We start from the raw sequence: 6545 nt of genomic DNA on the forward strand, positions 1-6545 counted from the left end.
CTTGGGCCTTTGACACTTTGCATCACGAGACACAGGGTAGGTTGGTCAGATTCATTTTAAGTTTCCTTGATTGATTCTGACTCACAAAGGGAAAAATATCTAGTCGGAGAATTTATTAAATGAATACACATGAAAATGAGAAAAGAACTTCGACCTTCCTTTGCCAGGGTTTTAAATGTGAGCAAAACATAATTGGAAATTTCTAATCGTCAAAGAGCTTATACTGTAGCTCAGATAAAAGAGTTAAGTTTTGAAAAAGGTTCTCCGCATTAATGCAGTTTCAGTGGAAACTCAGCCACTAAAATCCCCCTGGACTCCAGACTCTGGAGAAAAATGGTCACAAATGTACTTCTGAAGAAAACTTAAAATATGCTTCCATAAAAGAGTCGTTGCGGTGCACCACATCTCTTTATGGTTACTAAGTGACTGGTGGTGAACTGAAGTCCATCAATGAGCTTCTCACACGGTTTCATTGATTGATTGAGTGAAGGATTGCAACCATGACCCTCTTAACATGCCTACTTCAGGGAACTCTTTCATCAGCAGGATATTGTTTTAATTAGGTTATTATTTGCTTGTTTTAATTTACTTCAGAGTAGGACGCTCTGTCTTTCTTGTGCACTCAGGTGTGCAGCTGACCTCAGCGGAGAAGGGCAAATTCACACACAGTAAACTGCTTCATGTCACAGCGAGGGGAGCGACTTTCATCTTTCTATCAGGATGTGAGCAGTGACTTCATCATACTGTGAATTTGACTTGCGATGCTTTGTTTATTTCTATAGATACATGTGGTTGCTGCTCTTTCCGCACCTCCTCTCAGATCAGTGTTCGAGATCCAGTTGTTACCACCGTGTTGAGTGTTTTCACCACTTATACCATTTATGCGAAAGTGAAGTCAGAGCAGCAATTTCTACCCGCACATGGAATCATGTCAGTATCACCACCTAAAGGCAATGTAGGTAACCAAGTGAGCTCTTGTGCCACCTGCAGGGAATGAATGTTACAGCGCCTGTTTTATTCTTATTATATTTTTTGTAAATTCATCCTGTACCAGTATTTTAGGCACTTGACCATCAGAAAAGTGAGCCCACACCATGCTTAACAGCATTAAAACGTAGTGGGCATCCAGTTACGCAGTGAAGCAGGGGAACACGTAACAGCTCAGCCAGCCGCCTCAGAGCACTATAAAAACAACATACCCACTGAGTAAATACACTCAGGGATGCCTTTAGTATAGCGCAAATTAATTATTGTTGTAAGTTAAGAATCCCACTGTATAACAACATTTAATCATGTAAAATCATAGTCTTTGCCACCCTCTCTCTAAATGCGGTTGTATAAATGAAACTGGCCCATTCTCATTCTGTCTGACTCCCTGCCAGTACTGTATGCCCTTTACACTGCATCAATTAGTGAGTACATTTTATGGGCCATTTAAACTTGGCTCAAGCAGTTAAGATTATCAATGGTGGAGCTAACAGTATTTGCCCTAAAGAGAAGGCCCTCCCATCAGGATAAGCCTTCCTGTCCTTCCCCGCAGAAGCGGATTGAGATTCAATTGCGGAGTGACATTCCCTTTATGACAGAGTGATCTTGGTATTCACAACTAGGCTGAGATGCCCTCCCGTTTAAATAAGGGCATTTTGTTAATTGTGAATCAGAAAAAAAGCAGATTGGCATTTGTCTGGTGAGAAGGAGAGCATAATCAGGCGGATCGGAGGCTGAGGAGTGGCGACAAGGGCCATTATGTTCTTCCAGAGCCGACACTTCAGAGGAAATGATAACCGGAGCCTAGAGTGACAGAGTAATATCACACACTCCCCTGCACGAGGAGACACATTCCTTTGCTGATGCGGACATGAAGTTAAAAAAAAAAAAAATCTTTGAATTTAAAACTTCCATTTGACGGCAAATTGATGGCCGCTCCAAGAGCTGCCGACTACTCCACTTCACCCCCTCCAACGATATTAACAGACTGTAATTAATCAAAGTTTTACTTTTTCTAATTGAACCCAACTTTCGATTTGCCGGAAATGAGAACCCCTGACATTGGGTTGTGATGATTTCACATTATGCCAAAGACAATTATGTGCATGTCAAGAGTGTTGTATTACCACTCCTAATAACACCGTGTCCTCTTTCAGAGCCACTGCGGTCATCTTCCATTGCGAGAATACTCTCCAGACAGAAGACGTGTGGGCTGGGGAGATAACAGGGAGGTCACTGCCTTTGCTGCCTTTGTCAGTCCCACGGCATTCAAAAAGGAGCTTGAGTATCTGTTCAAAATAAGTCTGGAGGATGATATATTGGTTCTGTTTGCGAAAATCATTAGTAATAAAAGTGGGGGCTCAGTACACAACACTTACATGAAATTTGGTCTCTTTTTGGTCTTTGAAAGAAACAATACCTCATTTTTCAAACTGTGGCTCACTGTATTCCAGCTGCGTTCTTTTTCTCCATTTGGTCAGACAAAATACAATTAAATCAGTACAAATTGAAAACTCAATTGTGTCAATCATTATGCAAATATGACATGGGGAAATAAAGCAGCGGAAAGAAGCTCAAGTCGAGAAATCAATAGCAATGTAGGCCCCTGTACTTGGAAGCTAGAGAACCGAAGCAGTCACAATGCCTTCAGGATAAATTTTTCTCACTTGCGTAAAGATTGCATTTGCCTTTAAAAATAAATTAAAGATTGATGTATAATCTATTTTGTTCACTGTTTCCATTTTCTGGGCAAATACACCTTGACTTCCTGGTGTATTTAAATCTCTGTCTTTGTCAGTTTTTTTCCTCTTGAGCTCTTTTGAGTTTTGCCTTTTCTCTCCTCGTGTGTCTGTCTGGTTTCCCCGGTGTTCCTCCTTACTGCTTGTGTTACCCTTCTGGATGTTCCTGAGTTTTGTTCATGGCCTTTGTTTGGATCACCACCCTAGTTTCGACTTTAGTTTCACCTGTTTGTGCTGATAGTAAGTGAGTCAGGTGTAATAACATAGATAACCAGTAGAGGGAGCTATGTATTAGACAGTGTGGTGCGTTTAGTAAAACGGGAACACACGATAAAGAAGGAACTAGAGGATTTAGGATGTACACAGAGAAGCAGGTATCTTAATAAAGTTCGAGCGCAAGCTCATGTTCACAAGAAGATGTTTCTTCATTTAATGATGAACAACACATGGTACCAGGAGTGAATTATTCAACGAGCATCAGTTTCATTCGAAATGGAAACTTTGAGGCCACCGGAGGGACTGAAGCTGGTGGGAAATGTCGACGGCAATTGGCGGTCTTTTAAGCAGCGGTTCGAGCTGTATATGTCTGCCATCGGACTGGACTCTAAATCCGACACCAGGAAAATAGCGCTGCTACTCACGGTAGCTGGTCCCCAAGCCATAGAAGTCTTCAACACTTTCGAGTTTGAGGAAGCTGATGACAGGGATAAGTACGACAAAGTGATGGAAAAATTCGGTACACATTGTTCTCCGCAGAAAAACACAGTGTATGAAAGGTACGTGTTCCGCTCGCGGATGCAACAGCAAGACGAGACTTTTGATTGCTTTGTGACAGACTTGAAATTGAAAGCACAGTCGTGTGACTTTGGAGATCTAAAGGACTCCATGATCCGTGATCAAATTGTGTATGGGATCAATGATAGGCGGACAAGGGAAAGGCTGCTAAGAGAGGCTAAGCTAACTCTTGACGAAGCAGAGAGACTGTGCCATGCAAATGAGCTAGCCCAGCAGCACGTAAATACATTCGATCAAAAAAGTATCATTACAGTGCATGATGCAAAAGTAGCTGTGTTTAAAAACAAGATAAAAAAGAATTTGCCACAAAAGAGAAACACAGATGACACGACATATTCCTGCAAACGATGTGGTGGCAGACATGAGCCCCGGCAGTGCCCTGCTTATGGCAAAAGATGTTCAAAATGTAATGGAAAAAATCATTTTGCTAAACAATGTCTGTCCAAAGGCAAGCCCAAATCAGTGCGGCTAGTTGAGGAAACTAACCTGAGTGAGACTTTCTTTGTGGGGATGGTGTCATGTGACCATATTGAAAATGAGCACAGTAACACAAAGGAAAATGACAGACAAACAGAAGACGAAGACACATGGATTGTATCACTGCCAATAAATGGAGCTCTAGTGGCACTAAGGATTGACACAGGCGCACAAGCAAACCTGATCAGCATGACAGAAATTAATGCCATGAAAGAAAAACCCAAAATAATTAGGGAAAGAGTGCCACTGAAAGACTACAACGGAAAGGACATCAAAAGCAGAGGACAGTGCAGACTCAAAGTCACAGTAAAGAACAAAGACTATAATGTACTGTTTTCCATTGTTCCTGAGGGCCGTGAGTCGCTGCTAGGTGGGATAACCTCAAAGAAACTAAATCTGGTGAGGAGAGTTTACCACATCAACTGCTCAGATGCAGTAAGCACACAGACAAGCACAGTTGACAACATAGTGCAGTGGTATCAAGATGTGTTCAATGGATTGGGATGCCTACCATACACATACAAAATCCAACTAAAAGAGGATGCAAAACCAGTAATCCATGCACCACGGAGAGTTCCAGCTCCACTTCGGGAGCGCCTCAAAAAGGAACTGGACAGAATGTCTCAGTTAAAGGTCATCACGAAAGTGGAAGAACCAACCGAGTGGGTGAACTCAATGGTCTGTGTGGACAAGAAGACCAAAAACAAAGAACTGAGGATATGCATGGACCCTTTTGATTTAAACCAAAACATCAAACGCGAACACTACCAGATTCCAAAGCGGGAGGAGATTGCAAGTGAGATGGCTGGAGCCAAATACTTCTCAAAGCTAGATGCAGTGCAGGGATTCTGGCAAATCAAGCTGGATGACGAAAGTTCAAGGTACTGCACTTTCAACACACCCTATGGAAGATACAGATTTCTCAGAATGCCATTTTCCATAATCTCAGCCTCTGAAATCTTTCATTGTGCCATGGACAACATGTTAGAGGGTTTAGAAGGGGTCCGCTGTTATGTTGATGATGTAGTAATCTGGGGCTCCACCTTACAGGAACATAACAAAAGCAGAGACCAGCAGAGGGAGCTATGTATTAGAGAGTGTGGTGCGTTTAGTAAACAGGAACACAGGATGAAGAAGTAACTAGAGGAGTTAGGATGTTGAAGAGACACGCAGGTAATATAATAAAGTTCGAGCGCAAGCTCATGTTCACAAGAAGATGTTTCTTCATTTAATGATGAACAACACGGACTAGAAAATAATTTCAAACTTAAACTACAAAAAACCAAGTATATACTAAACATATGGCTTCAGAGAGATTTGATGTTAGGTAGAAGTAAAGCAGAAGGAATCTGAGGTTTGTTTACCCTGCCCTCTCTCTTTTTGTTCATCAATCTACTGATAAAGACATAAAAAACACTTGAGTTAACTTTATTTGGAAAAATAAATGCCATCACCTGAAAAATGAAGTCTTAGCTGGTTCAAGAAATGAAGGTGGTCTGGAAATATTGGACTTCATGGATCTGAAATTTACTTTTAAGTTAAAATGAATGAAAGATTCCTTAAAGATCCAGAATCCCTCTGGAACTTCATACCACAAAATATTTTTAAAAAGATGGGTGGTTTACAGTTCATGCTACTGTGTAATAATGATGTTATAAAAATGCCACAAAAATTGTCTAAATTACTGATTTCAGCAAAACTGTGCTTTGTACACAATTTCTCCCCCTTACAAAACTATTATATGGAATAATGAATATTTAAAAGGAAGAAGAAATCTTTGTACTTACAACACTGGATTGACAGGAATATAATTTACCTATCTGATTTACAAAAGGTAAACTCACCGATTTTCAGCTATGAAGAATTCCTTTCTCACAGAAACATTCCTGTTACATACAAAGAACATCAAATGGTTGTTAATGCTATTCCTAGTGGAATTTTGCAATTAATGAAAGGATTGTATGAACCCCAAGAGTTACAAGAACCACTGATAAGATCATCAGTTTATGTAAATGAAGTAGATATTAAAAGTCATAAATGTACTAGTAATATATATATTTTTTATTTTTTTGTAAGTACTTGTATAGTAAACGCAAAATAACCCCACGTGGGGAAATATATTTGGAATTCCCAATTTTTCTAGTATTCAAAGGAAAAAAAAATTGGTTTCTTGTTTACAAATGTACTATTCCTAAAAAAAAAAAAAAAAAAGAAGTACAATATAAGGTCACATCTCACGATTTGCTGAAATCAGAAATAAAGTGATTTCTGTACAACGGAAGAAGATGTTATCAACAATTGTTTTCTGAGTGTTCAGTCACAAGGAAATTTAGGAGAACCTTCGAGAAATACTTTGCTAATCAAACAAACGATACAATCAATTTAGTAGCCAAAAATGTTATGGTATTGTATGAGAATCAAAACCAAAAACTACGACAGATAGTAAATCGTTTGATCTTATTAGGAGAGTTTCATATATATAAATCCAAATTTGGTAAATCTCCCCCATGCATTACTGTATTCATCACTGAATTCCAAAACTTTACT

Source organism: Seriola lalandi, unplaced genomic scaffold (genome assembly GCF_002814215.2).
Source record: "Seriola lalandi dorsalis isolate HSWRI2012SDOR001 ecotype SW California unplaced genomic scaffold, Sedor1 jcf7180002054304, whole genome shotgun sequence".
In the NCBI taxonomy this organism is placed as follows: Eukaryota; Metazoa; Chordata; class Actinopteri; order Carangiformes; family Carangidae; genus Seriola; species Seriola lalandi.